This window comes from Peromyscus leucopus, unplaced genomic scaffold (assembly GCF_004664715.2).
Source record: "Peromyscus leucopus breed LL Stock unplaced genomic scaffold, UCI_PerLeu_2.1 scaffold_192, whole genome shotgun sequence".
Classification (NCBI taxonomy): domain Eukaryota; kingdom Metazoa; phylum Chordata; class Mammalia; order Rodentia; family Cricetidae; genus Peromyscus; species Peromyscus leucopus.
In genome coordinates this window covers 152,581-169,480 of record NW_023505065.1, presented here as the reverse complement: position 1 = coordinate 169,480, position 16,900 = coordinate 152,581, and the positions used below count along the sequence as shown (strand labels likewise).

General features: G+C 44.4%; 1 pseudogene; it reads left to right on the top strand.

Annotated features, from left to right (window-relative positions):
• LOC114692027 overlaps positions 1–16,900 on the top strand; it is a 266,238-nt pseudogene that overhangs the window by 181,977 nt on the left and 67,361 nt on the right.

Sequence of the window (16,900 nt, the reverse complement as noted above, 5' to 3'; positions counted from 1 at the left end):
AACACTGTGTATAGGGTTGTTAGTGAAGTGTGACAGGGTGACTCTTGGGGTATTGCTGCTAGAAGGGAGAGCCGTTGAAGATGGACCCTGTTTGTCAGGCAGTGTTAGTGTGGGTGCTTGACCTTCGTGACACAGTCCCTCTCTGAGGTAGTGAGCAAACATACTCTGAGGCTGGATGGGCCAGGGTGGCAGTTTCTCATTCATGTCCTGACAAGTGAGCACTGCAAGTTCCTACTGTAGGAATCAACATAGAACAAAGCTCTTCCTTCCTGTGCTCCATAACCCTTCTCTCTGCACATCTGTCTGTGTGGAGCATTAGTGAGGTTACGCAGCTTACTGTTTTCTTCGCCACTGCATCATTCTCGACCTCAGTTTTCAAATTATGAAAAAAACAAATTTTTTTTTTGCCATCACTTTCCTATACACTACGTACAGTATCCCCCAAGTATTTTCTCTGCTGCCTGGGTGTCCTGGAAACACCATTTCTATTAGTATGGTGGGTTACCCAAAAGACCTTCACAGGTAGAGAATGGAGACTTGCCTAGTCCAGGCCCTGAGATGGTACAAGACCTGAGTCGGCTGTCTAGGGAAAACAGAAGATCAAGTAAAACCTTCTCCTCTCTCCAGTTAAATAAAACTCAGACAAGCCAATCCAGCAAACAAAATATCATGAACTTTTTTTTCCTCAGCAGGTTAACCTTAAATAACTCCTATTTAAGTTTATATTAGACTTTGAGTTCGTATGAAAAGGTACTTAATTAGTATGAAAATATTAAGATGTATCTTCTATTCAAGAAGCAGTCCTGTAGATGTATTGAAAGCATAATTATTTCTTTCCTGTTTTTAATCTTACTTGAACATGACATAAATTGATGTTTATTGAATATTAATTCAATACTCTTAGATGTAAGGCATGCCTAAATGGTGGATTTTATTCTTCCCTTGCTATTTCCTTCTTTCTTAAATTTGCATTTTTATTTATGGCTTATTGTGTGTGTGTTCCTGAACATGTGTGTAGAGATGGTAAATGATTTAGAATAAATGTCCTATCTTGTTTCTGACCTAGCTGGCAAGAATAGGCAGTTCTGGAACTCTAGGAATGCCTGTCTTTTAGGGCTGCTGTGGTTCCGTCTGTGGTGACGTGTGAAAGTCACATAGTAGGAGGGCAGACCTCTGCTTCTTATTTCGTGTCACTTTAGATACAATGCATAGGTCTTGTGGCTAGTTAGAAGAGACTTATTAGAAGCAGCATCTCTGGGCCAGCAGGATGGCTCAGTGGGAAAAGCCTCTTCGGAAGTGTGATGGCCTGAATTGCGTCCCAGGACCCATGGTGGAAGGAAAGACCAATGCTCAGGAGTTGTCTCTGACCTCCACATGCTCACTGTGTCATGCGTCTGTGTGGGCTCCCTCCACCACACACACACACACACACACACACACACACACCAGCCTTTCTTCCAGGCTTTAAAGATCACTTTTCTGAAGGGAAATCGTGTAACACAGACTGTTTGGTTCTCGATTTCAGTTTGTCCACAGGAGAGATTGAAAAGCGAGCCCAAACCTTCATCTCTTTGACACGTTGAAGACGGACCTGAGTCCTTTTCATAAACACATGCTCAAGTACATCTACCCACCATCGCGGGCCTCGACCACGAAAGGCTGCTGTATTATTTCACGCTCCTGGAAAGCTGTGGCTGTGCAGACTTTGAGATGGCTCTATTAAGCCAGAAACCACATTCGCCTACTGAAGAAATTCAAAGTCGTTGCATCAGGTAGGCCATTCATGTTCCTGCTGGTCCCTCCCTTTCTCAATGAAACCTGGGGATTAATTTCCGCTCACAGCCAGCTGTGTTCATATATTGTCACTGACATAGTGAAACCACGGATTTGTGGAGGAGACTGACTTTAGTTAGCATCTTCCGTTCCTTTGCCCTGCAGTGAGAACATTCAGCATCAGGAAAAGACAGAAATCTCCTGAATTCCCAGTGACTTCAGGTGATTCTGCTATGGACAGCCTTCTTCTGTCCAAGTTGGTATTTTAACATGGCATGATTGGACCCCTCATCTTAGGCAGTTTGGAAGAATTTCACTTTAGTAGAATGCATTTATTGAAAATGTTCATGGCACTCGTGGGGCTGGAGAGGTGGGTCAGTAGTGAGGACTCGCTGCTCTTGCTGAAGTCCTGGCTTGGGTCCCAGCACCCCGTTAGGCAGTTCAGTTTCCTGTAACTTCAGCTCTAGGAGATCCGACACCTCATCTGTCCTCTGTGGTACCTACACAGGTGCGCACAGACATGAGTGCAGGCACTCACACGAAGACATAAGAGAAATCAAATCTCAACATATTTATGTATGATCTTAAGTATATGAATTTTTATAGATGTAATATACTGAATACACTATTCACGGGACATGTCAAAGAACCTCGGCACCTTGATGGATTTTAGAAATGTTCGGAGTGGCGTCCTTGCGCTTATAACTAGGAAATTAAATGTGATAACCACGCTTCAGTCTCTACAGTGCTTCATACTTTATGTGGCGCTTTGGTCTATATTCATCTCCTTTCCATGGCAACTGTGAGAATGTCCTTTAGGTTATCAGTTTGTTCTGATAGCTGCCTTCAAGTAGCTGGTGACAAACAGCAGTCTGGTGACTGTACGGTAGACGACAGCGTAGGTGCTGAGGGCATGAGTGAGCGGGAGAGGCGAAGAGAGGGCACACAGAAGGACACCGGGAGTTGTGTAAGTTGAGTGACGTGGGGTTGCACAGCGCAGGTCCAGGCTGGGGCTAGAGCGCAGTTTCTGATCTTCTCACAAAGCCTAAGCTCGCGGTATAATTGCCGTCTCTTCATTCAGCACCCGCAGGGCTGTGTGTGTTGGAGGCGCCTGCGTGTGGTTTCCACTCCAGTCAGCCACTTCCTTCCTTTCTCCTCCGCCAGGTCTTAATTACAAGAAGCTGACGGACGAAAGCGGGATGCGCTGGGAGCATTGGAACCGGTGCTCACAAGCCAGAATATCTTATCCGTTTCCAAACTTGCTCCAGAATCCCTGAGAGGACGGGCGGATGCTGTCCCCCAGCTCCCTGTACACCGTCTGGTTGCAGAAGTTGTTCTGGACCGGAGACCCCCAGCTCATCCAGCAGGCACCGCAGTCCCCTCCGAGTGGCTGCATGCCTATGACGTCTGCCTGAAGTACTTTGATCGCCTCTGTCCGGATGACCTCATCACTGTGGTGGATGCAATCACGTTTTCTCCAAAAGCTGTGTCCAAGGTAACTGAAAAGTACTTCAAGGTAGATATTGAGAGCACTCTGAAAAGGATGAAAAATGTGCTTACATTCTATAGATTTGTTTTTATTTTCTTCCTTGAAATAGAAAAAAAAATACACTTGACTTTTCGTTTTTGCTGAGCTTAACTGAGAAATCACTTTCTGCCATTACAATATAAAGAAACAATAAAAACCCGAGGTACTTACTCTAATTCACAAGTACATTTTGGCCTGCTGTAGTTCTCATGGGTATGCCCTGGTTATCATAGCATCATCCTGGTTTTCACTGTGAAGTATAAGGGAGCCCCGTGGTCCATCCTTGATGTCATTCTACTCAGAACCTAGGCTGACGCCTTTCTGGGATCTGGTCGAGCCCTTCGGATTTTCTGCATGAATAATGAATGATGCGGAACAGGGCATGGCACTAGGATGTCTCGGGTGTGCATGCCGTAGTTTCCAGTGCTCTGTGTTTAGACCTGAGACCTGCTCTCCATACTCGTCGTAGTTATCTGAAATCGAAGTTAAGTGGCAGGGTCCTCTTTGCTTTCCACCCTCTGTCCCAGAGAATCCTCCTCCGCAGCTGCTCTGTCCTGACTGCCTGGGCCCAGCCTTTGTGTCTCTTAGAATATCTCTCAGCCCCTGCCTTCACAATCACTGTTTCCTCCTTTCCCACAGCTGACACGGCCTTTTCTTCCTCCAAGATGGCAAGCGTATGCGGTGTCTCACTGAATGAAATGATTTGTTAATATTATGCTGCCACTGCAGGATAGTTGCGAAGTCTTGCAAAACACTCATCTGGCTTTTGGCATGGGTGAATTCTGGGTTAGTCACTCACTAGACTTCGAGTTGTGGGTTACCAAGAACCTTTTCATTTTTGATTAATCTAATCTAGCTAACTTGAATAACTTGATTTTTGGATTTTACGGCCACTACTTTAAAATGGGGATAATCATTGTTTTCGGAAGGAAATAAGGATAACTTTAAAGGAAATGTAGGGAGATGTGTTTAAGAAACGCTTAAATTTGGGAATCACATATGTCCTCATCAGCTGTGAGAACCATCAGATCTTTGCCTCTTTCAGAGGAGGCTCAGGATGAATAATCTTTGAGGAAGATACTGTTTGTCTTTAGTTAGGGTTTTCTATTGCTCTGAAGAGACTCCATGACCATTGGCAGCTCTTATAAAGAAACATTGAATTGGGGTGGCTCACTTACAGTTTCAGGGGTTCAGTCCATTATCATCATGGAGGGACATGGTGTGCAGACAAATGTGGTACTGGAGAAAGGAGCTTAGAGTGCTCCATCTTGATCTGCAGGCAACAGGAAGTGAACTGATGCATACACTGGGTATAGCTTGAGCACCCCCACAGTGGTTCACTTCCTCCAAAAAGGCCACACCTCCTAATAGTGCCACTCCCTGTAGGCCAACGATTCAAGTACACGAGTCTATGGGGGCCATACCTGTTCAACCAGCACAGCTGCTGTTACCTGATTGTAAAGCAAGGTAAAGCTGGTAATGAGGAGCCACATTCTGATCTGCAGGGAGCTGCATGTGTCCTTTCGTAGCCATTATACTTTACTACCTGGAGGAATTCATAGGGACAGGTCTGGAGCCTGTCTAGAAACAAGAAGTACCCAGACCAGAGAGCAGCCCAGAGGTGCCTGTCATGGGCCCTGGCCACAGCAGAGCTGAGTTTAGATGAGAGTTAGGGAGAGGGTAACGTGTGGGAAGGGACCAATCCTCCTAGAGTCTGAACTCGCAGAAATGGCTCATGAGCTGAAACCTGAGCGCTGCTAAAGGACTCAACAAGGTCTAGACAAGAGCACAGAGGAACCTTCCTCAGGCCGTAGGGTGTTTCTAGTAGTTTACGTGAGGCCAGGAATGGTCCACTGTGGTGTGCGGTAAGTGGGAGCGGTCCTGACCCTTCTTCAGCTGTGAGTTTTAGCTTCTGTCTGTGGTATTTTAGGCTTCAAGATTTAAAAATATACCATGTGCTCCTAAACCAATCTTAATCATAGGCTTTCAAGATGTCTGTAAACTATTTGGAAGTGTGTGGCACACTTGTTTGTGTGTGTGTAATCTTATGAGGAAAATACACAAGGCAGACTGAGTAAAGACTCAGCTGAGTACTGTGGTGATCTAGGTGTGTAACCGGGTGGTGTGATCTGGGTGCAGCATTTCCTTTTCACGGACTGTTCCAGGAGTGAGTTTTTCTAGTGCACCAGGAAAATTATAAAAGTAAAATGATTACCTTTACAATTCTGTATCTTTAGTCTAGGTATAAAATTTCCCCCATTTTACTAATGGTGTAGCTTTTCATTTTCTGGTTAGAGCAGGTATCTGTTATATTTTGATAAAATGCAAAATGTGAAACAGTGCAGGAGAGAGAGAGAGAGAGAGAGAGAGAGAGAGAGAGAGAGAGAGAGAGAGAGAGAGAGAGAGAATTATGAGACACAAGCCCCACATGTTAGAGGACACATTTGGAAGATGGATACAACTGGATTTGTTCAAATTTTCAAAACACCAGATGCTTCCACAGCTTGTACATGATGCTGGAAATGTAAAGTGAGTGTGTGTTATTCATACACAGTGTGCAGTTTTCAGGAGTGTGCCCACATTTAATTCAGAACGAAATTTAGAAAGAATGCGTAAGCTTTTTCTAGAGTGCCGAGCAAAACAGTCAGCAATTGTTCCGATACTAAAAGTCAGACAGGAACTTCCTGACGTCTGCATCTTGTGCTGAATCCACACTGAGCATGCCAGTGGTGCCTTTCCGTCCTTGTCCTGACAGTTGTTTAATTAACATTTACATTAGCAGAATTCTTAGATGTTCTTGGGAAAGCATTCACCGATAGCATTATGTCATACGCAGTGGCTAACTTTTCTGACACTTGTGGTAATGGATATGCAGAGGGAAAGAGGATAAAAATGTGTATGCTGCAACCTGAATTGGTGAGTTGGTTAGAGTGCCCCTACCGTGTTCATTTCAGCAATTGGAAACACTTTTGTCTCGGGTACAGACAAGTGAGGGTGGGTGACACTGTTCCCCAGCAGATGTGAGCAAGCATCTACTCACCCCAGAAAGTGAACCACCAACAGCAGGTATGGCTATCACTGAAGCCTAATGTGGTAAACCAGTGAGGTTATTAGGGTTCCTTACAGAAGTGTGGGTGAGTGGGCAGGTACAGGAGTGGGGTGAAGGGTCATTTATGGGTGAGATGTCACTTTCAAGAGCAGGAACAACTTGAATGTGGCTGTATCACCAAAAAAAACACTGAAGCCCGGGCCACAGCTCCCCACAGCTTCCGTGGAGTGCAGAGCCTCCCAGGCAGCAGCTGGACAGCTGGGGAGTGCCATCCCAGGCAGCTGCCCTGGGCTTTGTCTCCTCAGCGTCTGCATTAGACTTGTTCTGCCTGGAATAAGAAAAGAAAAGTCAGCCCCACACAGCTACGAGGTTAGGAAGGAGGATGTGTAATAGCCACTACTTTGGACTGTATTTTGATAGCATACTCTTGCATGAAACATTCTAAACATTAGCTGCAGTGAGGAATCTAAAAACAATTTAATTGCATTGGCATTTGGAAATATTGGTACACTGGATTATGAAGACCATGCACATGTTGACACATTGCATTGTTCAGTGTTGGAAACGTTACATGCGTTAGTATGAGCACCAGTCTTTTCATCAGATAAATCTTGATTTTTTTTCCAGATACTGTCAAGCTGAGAGTGGTAGATGGAAGTTTCATTTTAATTTTTTTTTAAACTTTATCATTGGAAACAAATATTGTGCACTGTTTTCCTTAAAGTGGCAGGCTTTTTCAGTTTGAAGATATCATCTTCCAGATGCTCACCTCTGAATAGATCTGGAGTTTGTCAGTTGCTCTGTCAGCTCCCAGGTCACGTGATTGCACAAATGCAGTGTCCTGGTCACACTTGTCTGCACAGTGAGGTGCACAGATCCCACTTCTTCCCACAGAATAGTGACATCTGCACAGTGATTGTAATTTAGAATTCATGATTTCTGTTCCGTCATCTAGAACATTCTTCCGTGGACTGTCGGAGTACAATGAGTTGGTGTGGTCTGCTTTGTGTGAGTCCTCACAGTTTCACCCATGATTGCATTGACGTTTCAAGTCCAATGTCAACATATTAGAAATGGGTAAATAATACCTTACTGTCATTATAAAGAGTGTTTATTTTTAAGGCTCTTGGATGTAATTGAGGTTCCTTACAGTTTACACACCATACTTTGAAATTATTTTGCGGTTCCTGATAGTTTATGGACTTTACTAAAAGTTATCATCTCTAATGAGTATAACTGTCTCGTTTCTTTTTGATGTTCGCATGAAAGACAGTTTCACATTCCTAAGATTTGTTTTATTTTTATGCATATGTGTGTGTGTAGCCTCATGAGCTTATGTGCACCATGTATGCAGGACCATAAATATATAAAAAGCTTAGTCAAAATTTCATCATTGTTATTGGTAGAACTGGAGAGGAGAGTGTGGCTTCTTTTCCTATTAACCCTTCTCATCCTGAGCTAGCTAGATCTTTACCGAACCCTGCTAAACACACATGCATGCCTGCAGCTCACACATATCCGTGGGAAAGGCTACCTCATTTCTATTCACGGGCTCTAGAGAGGCAAATCCTGGTCAGTGCTTACTGTAGATCTAGCATGTGATACCTGGGGAGTTGGAAATGTAATCTAAGTGAAGTCCTCCTGTGTATGATCATCCCACCCTGTGACCAGTGTAAGATATTAAGGGGAATTGCATTCACATTTTAACTAAGTTTGTAAAGGTGCTGTGTGTACTTACATTAAGTCCACTCAGACAGGTTACTTTGAAATGATCAGTAACCCACAAGCATGTTAGACGTGCTGTGCAGCCTCAGTGTGGCCCTGAACCACACATGGCTGCCACGGAAGGGCAAAGTACTCAAGAGTACTCTGTCACAACAGCCATGTGGGCCTCTAGGGGGAAGGGCAGGGCTAGGTATACGCATCAGTGTCTCCCCCTCATGTCACTTGACGGGTGTCACTGCTCTCCAGAGAAGTGGGGGAGGAAAGAATGAAGCAGCATTTGCTTTCCTTGGACCCATAGGGAAAATTCCTGGTTTATCGGCCAAAGAAGAAGCTGAAGAAAGAGAAAGCTGCTTCCCACACATTTCCAAAGGAATGTCGCACTGACACTGAGTGAGACCCCAGAGCTCGTCTGTCCTGTGTGATGTACAAGTCCTGGCTGCCATTTACTGGCCACTCACTGCACACCAGGCACGGGCTTCACAGTTCCCCTTGTCACCAGTGAACACCACAAGTGTTGTGCTCTCCACTGAGAAGTCAGCCCAAGGTCAGAGGTTAGGTAATTCCTTCAAAGTCAGAAGTAAGGTGGTAGCTCAGCAGAATTCCAGTTCTGGCCTTATCTCCTTCACTGTTAGAGGAGTTCAGTGGTAACCAGCTTTTCCTTAGAAAGAGCCTACGATTTTAGAGGCAATCTTCATTTTTTGTCATTACTCTGTCTATATGTGGAGTTCACATCTACCAGATGGGTTTGTTTTTTCTATAACATGGAAACAGTGCCGTCTCCTCCTCCTCTTCCTCCTTCTCCTTCTCCTCCTCACTGTGGCAGGTCTCGGCTAGAGTAGAAATCACCCCCCAAACCCTATCATGTGTGTTCAATTCTGATCACATTCTTGGTTCACTTTCTTCTGTGTTCCCTCTGAAAAGAGATTTACTGGCCTAAACATCACTAATCTATATTCTGTATACCACTATAGGTTTGATGTAAGGCTAGAGTTTGACTGGGCTAAAATCAAGCATAGGCAAAGGACATTGCTTTCTGGAGGCCCTAGGGGAATCCATCTCTGCCTTTTCTCGTGTCTGCTGGCTGCTCTCCTTCATTGACTCACAGTCCTTCTCCATCTTCAGAGACAAGAACCGCTGTCTCTCTCCCCTTTTTGCTATACATCTCTCTGTTCAAAGCCAGGAGAGTTTCCATTTTGAGGCCTCGAGTATTTATACTGACCCGGGATGGTCTCCCCTCTTGGGGCCCATGCATTCCCATAATTCTTGGTTCCAGTGATCAAGGATGGGACATTGGGGTGGTGCATAATTACACTTCCCCCTGGCTCTACATAAATAAGAATTTTATAGAATTTATAGGCCTAGGAAAGCTTTGTTGTTAAAGTTGTAGCTTTGTATTAAAGTTGAGACCAAAATGTAAAATCCTTAAAAGATTGCTAAAGTTTAAATGTGCTTTCATATCTTATACATTTTTCTTAGTAATAAAATAAAGTTTGAGATACATTTTTAATTTCAAGTCAGATAATCTAGGATATTAACATTACTTTGAAATCTTCCGATACTCTTAAGTTCTTCAATAGAAATAAAAATTGCCTTAAAACTACTAAGTTCTGAAGCTGGCATTAGTACCTAGATGATTGTGTGCTGTTGGCCGCTACTTTATATTAACCCTGAACCTAGATGTGAACTGTGGTAAAGTGTTCCCCAGGGCTCGAAATCTGCTAAGTGCTGATCTTTGTTAACCTTTAAATAATTTCCTTTGCCCATTGACCTCTGAGCAGTTGGTTCCAGTGATCAAGGATAGGGACATTGGGGGTGGTGCCAATGGGTGCCTCCTTTGCCCATTTGATTCCCCTGGTTTCTTTATTAAAGTATCACTCCAAATACTCGGAGGAATTTGGTTGGAAGACCTCTTCATTGCCATTTCTTGTGTGAGCGAGTGGAGAGCTGTGCCCCTTGCCTTCTAGCAGCTCTTGGTTTACTGTGCAGATGAGCAAAGGAAGTATGGTCAATGGAAACACAGTCCTGGTAAGAACTGACTGTCTCAGAAGCGTCGACTGTACTGGCTCTACTGCTCTAAGCTGACCTTCATCTGGTCCCTGTGTTAGAGTCCTGAAGACTGTTAGTCCATTCTTGCTGAGTGCAGACAACCATCAGCTTAGGAGATACAAAGAGAAAAATAATCTAAACAGGAATTCTTTCTCGGTGTGACTGTCGACACCACAGAATAGATAGGAGCAAGAATTCTTGAGTAATAGAAAATATAATCATTTAGGTATGATATAATACAAGAGTACTAACTTTGTGTGTGTGTGTGTGTGTGTGTGTGTGTGTGTGTGTGTGTGTGAGAGAGAGAGAGAGAGAGAGAGAGAATGAATATGAACACAGTCATGGTGCATGTGTGTAGATCAGGTGACAACTTGGTTGTTCTTGGTTGGTTCTTTCTGCATTCTCTGGGTTCCAGCATCAAACTGAGGCAATCGGACTTGGTGGTGAGTGCCTTCATCCATCAGTATCTTGCTTGCCAAGAATTAAATCTTGAATAAATTCAGACAACCCTGAGGAAAAAGACACTTGCTAAGACTGGAGAGTGGGAGCCTCCTAGGAAACGTTTCACATGGCATTACCTACACTTCAGAAGTTGATTTTGTCTGGTTTACCCTTTTTCTATTTGCTAAAAGTAAAAAATTTCTTCTTCTTCTTCTTCTTCTTCTTCTTCTTCTTCTTCTTCTTCTTCTTCTTCTTCTTCTTCGTCTGTAGGTCTTAGAAAAGTCAATCTGGTTTTCCATTTAGCTAGTCTTTTCCTTTTTCAAGTATGTAGTATTGCTTAGTTCTTTCATTCATTGAACAACTTAGTTGCAATACTGTGGTTTGGCTCCCAGGCTTCGTGCCTAGTAGGCAAGATCCTGCGACCCCTGAGCTCTGTTTCTAGCTCTAAACAGTGGTTCATTGAGGATTGCTGTGTGCGAGTTTCCAATACAGCCCTCTGCTTATTACTAACTATATATATTATAAACCATTGTGTAATTTCCACTTCTCGAAAGTGAGTTCGACTTGCTGATGCTCTTCAAACAAGTAGATTGAAGTGACATCCAGTGGCGTGAAGGGAATGTTAAAAACAGGCTACACATAGACTGAGCTTCTCTTTAGCTTACTCATATTGGGGAACCCAGCTGCCATTTGAGCAGCTTATGAAGAGGTCCCATGACGAGGGAGCAGGGATGCCAGCAACTATGGGGAGTAGGCATGGGGTCAGGTTTCTTCTCTATACCAATCAGTAGGCAGATGGAAGTTAATCGGAGCCGTTTCCAGATTCATGACTCATAGAAGCTCTTGTGAAATATGGATTTTAAGCTTCAAAATTTGGATAATTTGTTACACACTATTAAATTATATCTACTACATATCAGGAATCAGTCTCAATGCTTGGTGTATATCACTGAACAGAAGAGACAAATATCTCTAGCATTAGGAAATGTACTCTAGTGGAAGACAGAAACTAAACTAAAATATTAAGTGATTACATTCAGACATGTGAAATAATAATGGATACAAACGAGGAATAAACTAGGGGAGAGATTCAGGCTGCTAGGCAACAGGACTGTTGTCAAGTAAGGCGTCCACAGAAGACCAACTGTGAGGTGCCATTTGAGCAAAGACATTGGTGTGAAGTGAGGCCACAGGATGTATTTGTTGAACACAGAGAAGATGGGGTATGTAGTAGGTTCTCCAGCAGGGAGCATGCTGGGGTTATTTGAGGAAAGGAGAACCAGTCTGTTGATGTGGAATGAAAGAGAAGAGTAATGGGATGTGAGGTGAGGTCAAAGAAGGATAGAATGGTACCAGCTTGAATAGAAGCTTGAATGAATGGGAAGCCACTGGAGTGTTGATCCAAGCTGATGTTTTTTAACAGAATCTCTCAGCCTCTATGTGGGAGATGCTATGGCAGGTAACAGCAGAAGCAAGTGAACCACTTAGGAGGTAATTGCAGTTATCTAAGTATAGTAGGGAGCACAGCAAGGCCATTTGTAGATGCTTGTGACTGTAGGCACAGAACCTCCACACTGCTGTCCTGTCCTGTGTGCCCGCGATAGTTTAATGTATAAACTAAGCATAGCAATAGATTAACAGTAACTAATAATGAAGTAGAACAATGCAAACTTCTATAAAAAGATAGTTAATACTTCTGAACTCCTATGGAACCTTTCATTTAATATTTTCAGACCTTGGTTGACCACATGTAACTGAAACCTTAGAGAGGGAAACCCTGGCTAAAGGGAAACTACTGTGAGATGAGTCAGTTTGCATTAGGATAGTAGCGATGGAAATGGTGAAGAGTGGTCACTTTTTTTTTCTTTTTTTTGTTTTTAAACTCTTTTTTTAAAATTTATTTTACAATACTGTTCAGTTCTACATAATAGCCACAGATTCCCTTGTTCTCTTCCTTCCTGCCCCCTCCCCTTCCCCCAGCACACACCCCCATCCCACCTCCTCCAGATCAAGGTCTCCCCCGAGGACTGGGATCGACCTGATAGACTCAGTCCAGGCAGGTCAGTCCCCTCCTCCCAAATTGAGCCAAGCGTCCTGCATAAGTCCTAGGTTTCAAACAGCCAACTCATGCAATGAGCCAGACCTGGTACCACTGCCTAGATGCCTCCCAAAACAGATCAAGCCAATCAACTGTCTCAACTATTCAGAGGCCTGATCCAGTTGGGGGCCCCTCAGCCTTTGATTCATAGTTCATGTGTTTCCATTCGTTTGGTTATTTGTCCCTGTGCTTTATCCAACCTTGGTCTCAACAATTCTCGATCATATAAACCCTCCTCTTTCTCACTAATTAGACTATCAGCGCTCCAACCTGGGGCCTATGCTGGACATCTGCATCCAGATTCCTCAGTCCTTGGATGGGGTTTATGGCACAACTATTAGGTGTTTGGCCATCCCATCACCAGAGTAGGTCAGTCCCAGCTGTCTCTCGACCATTGCCAGCAATCTTTTTGTGGGGGTATCTTTGTGGATTTCTGTGGCCTCTTTAGCTCTTTGTTTCTTCCTTTTCCTCATGTGGTCTCATTTACCATGGTCTCCTATTCCTTGTTCTCCCTCTCTTTTCTGATGCAGCTAGGATCATCCTGCTCTCTTTCCTCGACCCTCACCCTTCATTCCTCCCACTCATGTCCAGGCTGTTCATGTAGATCTCATCCATTTCTCCGTATCTTTCTTGGGGTCCCGTTTTCCAGGTAGCTTCACTGATGATGTGTGAGTAGAGTCCAGACATCCTTGTTCCACATCTAGCATCTTCCTATGAGTGAGTACATACCATATTTGTCTTTCTGAGTCTGGGTTACCTCACTCAGGATGATTTTTTTCTAGATCCATCCATTTGCCTGCAAACCTCATGATGTCATTGTTTTTCTCTGCTGAGTAGTATTCCATTGTGTATATGTGCCACAATTTATTTATCCATTCTTCAGTTGAAGGGCATCTAGGTTGTTTCAGGTTTGGGCTATTACAAACAATGCTGATATGAACATAGCTGAGCAAGTGCTCTTGTGGTATGATTGAGCATTTCTTGGCTATATGCCCAGGAGTGGTATAGCTGGATCTTGGGGAGATTGATTCCCAATTTTCTAAGAAAGCGCCATATTGATTTCCAAAGTGGTTGTACAAGCTTGCATTCCCACCAGCAGTGGAGGAGAGTTCCCCTAGTTCCACATCCTCTCCAGCATAAAGTGTCTTCAGTGTTTTTGATCTTAGCCACTCTGATAGGCATAAGGTGGTATCTCAGAGTTGTCTTGATTTGCATTTCCCTGATGATTAGGGATGTTGAGCAATTCCTTAAATGTCTTTCAGCCATTTGAGTTTCCTCTGTTGAGAATTCTCTGTTTAGTTCTAAAGCCCATTTCTCAATTGGACTGTTGGTCTTGATGTCCACCAGCCACTCCAGGAAGACCTGCCCTGGAGTGGTCACTTTTGATCGGCTGATGGAGTGATTTGCTTGGATTTGGTAAGCAGTGAGGTTACTAATCCAGTGTCTGCCTGAGCAGCTGTAAAGATGGGAGCTGCTGCTGACTAAAACTCTCTTCCACTTCTGCTGTCTCCCTGACAAGGCCTGTTTCTGTATTTTATTTCAGAATCATCTGTTCATTAAAATATGTTACAATTTTTACCTTTTCATCCAGGTCTTTCTAGATTATGATTATGTGTGTGTGTGTGTGTGTGTGTGTGTGTGTGTCTATACATATATGTACACACACATATATAATATATATGTATATACACACATATGTATGAATATGATGTATGAGTCAGTAAGTTTCAAAGCAAATGTTTGCTACTGTTTGGTGGTGTTATTGTTTTTTTTTTTTAAATTAATGATGCTGCTGCTGGTGGTGGTGGTGGTGGTTTTTGGTCTTAGGAGTCCTGTTCTCAGTCCCTGGAGCAAATTCAAAGGAAATTTGAGACATGACCACTGCTTCATTCACACACAGTCCAGGAACGCAAGACAGGCTCTGAGAAAACAGTTCAGAGTTCAAGGCAGCATTGAGATGAATGTTGGAGTTAATTTCATATATTTTAGGTCACTTGACATTTACAGACGTTTGTAAGGTGACTTTTAAGCAAGTGTTATCATCTCCAGTCTTCAGTTTCATTCCTGGGGAGTGGTTGCCCAAAAGGCCTCCCTTACCCCCCACGCCCATACTAGGGATGACCCAATGGCCTCCTGTGCAGTTACTAGGACTGACCCATGGCCCACTGGGTTACTAGAACCATGCCTCCTGTGCAGTGCAGTTACTAGGGTGACCCATGGCCTCCTGTGCAGTTACTAGGACTGACCCAATGGCCTCCTTGTGCAGTTACTAGGGACTGACCCATGGCCTCCTGTGCAGTTACTAGGGATGACCCATGGCCTCCTGTGCAGACTAGGACTGACCCATGGGCTCCTGTGCAGTTACTAGGAGGACCCAGCCTCCTGTGCAGTTACTAGGGACTGACCCAATGGCCTCCTGTGCAGTTACTACTGACCCATGCCTTCTGTGCAGTTACTAGACTGACCCATGGCCTCCTGTGCAGTTACTAGGCAGGTTCTCTAATCTGAACTCTGTACCCAGACCTTTGTGTTTTTACTTTTTTACATTCATAATCTTTCTAAGTTACCCACCCTGACTTTGAACTTACTCTGTAATGGGGAAGCCTTGAGCTAGTCATTCTCCTGCCTCCACCAGAAAAAGTAGCCGATTACAAGCTGGCATCTCCTTGGAAAGCCAGGTTTGTTTGGCCCAAAGGACCATACATTGTGGAAATGCCTCAAAAGGAAAGCACAGAACTCTGATGTGGTGTGGAGAGGAAACAGGACGCAGTGCACAGTTGTGGATGTTGACTGACTGAGGTAGGGAGGGTTAATGTAGAGGTGAAGTGGTGTGGTAAAATGTGAGTGTTCTTCTGGTGCTTTATGTAACTTACCTCAGAAACCCCTGTGGCGGATACTGTTGAATGGAAGACCTCACCTCTATTTAATGGACCCAGAATTTAGGCTTAAAAACCTTAAGGGACTTTGCCCAGGATAATAGTACATGACTGAAAGCCTAGACTTGAGCCTAAGTCAGTTGTACATTCTGAAGTGTGTGGTGTATATAAACACGTACAGCCTGTCTGTAGACTCACTTCAATTCTCTCATTTTCTCACTGTGGTTTTAGTGATCTAACCCTAGCTCCGATAGCAGTATGACTGTTGTAGAGACTCTCAAGGCTGCTAGAGAAACAGATAGGTGGTACTGTTCCTAGTATTGGCTACATGTGGAAAGCTTTTGAAGGGACCAATGGGAGACCTGGGAGTCAGCCCCTTGATCCCCAGTGCTGTGTAGATCCCCTCTGTAATGTCTGCACAACAAAAACCTGCCCTTCCAAGAAGTGGGAGCTCAGACGGAAGCACACACCCTTCACCAGGGCATGCCATCCCAGAGAATTATGCCAGTCCTGTTCTTCAAGTCTCTAAGGAACCCAGCAATCTAGTTCTGCAGCTGACGGCACAGTTTCCTAAAAGCAACATGTCCACACTGAGAGTGTGAGTGAAAGGAAGTTGTCCCAGTAAACTCACAAGACATGGCCAGTGAGAGAGAAACTGCTTACCCTGTCCCCTCCCCACACCTGGTCACATCACAGTTTCCCAGGAGGAGCCTGTTTGGTTGTGTGACCCTTGATGGAGAGCCATGAAGGGCAGCGCCCTTGTGAGTACTCCCTAGGTCGCATGAGTCAGTCTCTGGATGACGGACTTTTAATGCCCATCCTCTGACAGTGGTCACATTGGGAGGGGTTCTTGTTGCCAGACAGGTGCCTGTTCGTTTCATGCTGCTCCTGCTGTCTTCAAAGGGAATTATGGGCATTACATTCATTCTGAGTATCATGACCTGTATGTAGAGGACAGCTAAGAACTGTCCTTCACAGCATGCACAGAGCTTGGTCTACACCGCATGGGGTCCTGGAGCTGAAATGAGAAGTGGACACACACGCCGCCATCCCTAGCCCAAAAGCGATCTCCAATTGATAACCACTTGGAAATGAAAATGTAGTTTTCTCCAAGAGACTCTCCCTGGGAAAACAAGCTACCTTAAGGGTCGGCTGCATGCCCAGCGCACCTGGCCTAGCCATCCAGACTACGACAGTGGAAGTTACTGTTGTCTTCCGCTTCCGTCTTCAGGGCACGTGCTGCAAGACCAGGGAGAGTTGTGGAGTTTCCCTGCGAATCATACCACCCTAACAGGCAAGCCAGAGACGTCCAGAACAGTTAGCTAACTGGTAGATGTGACAGGCTAGGGCCCACGCCCATGCCT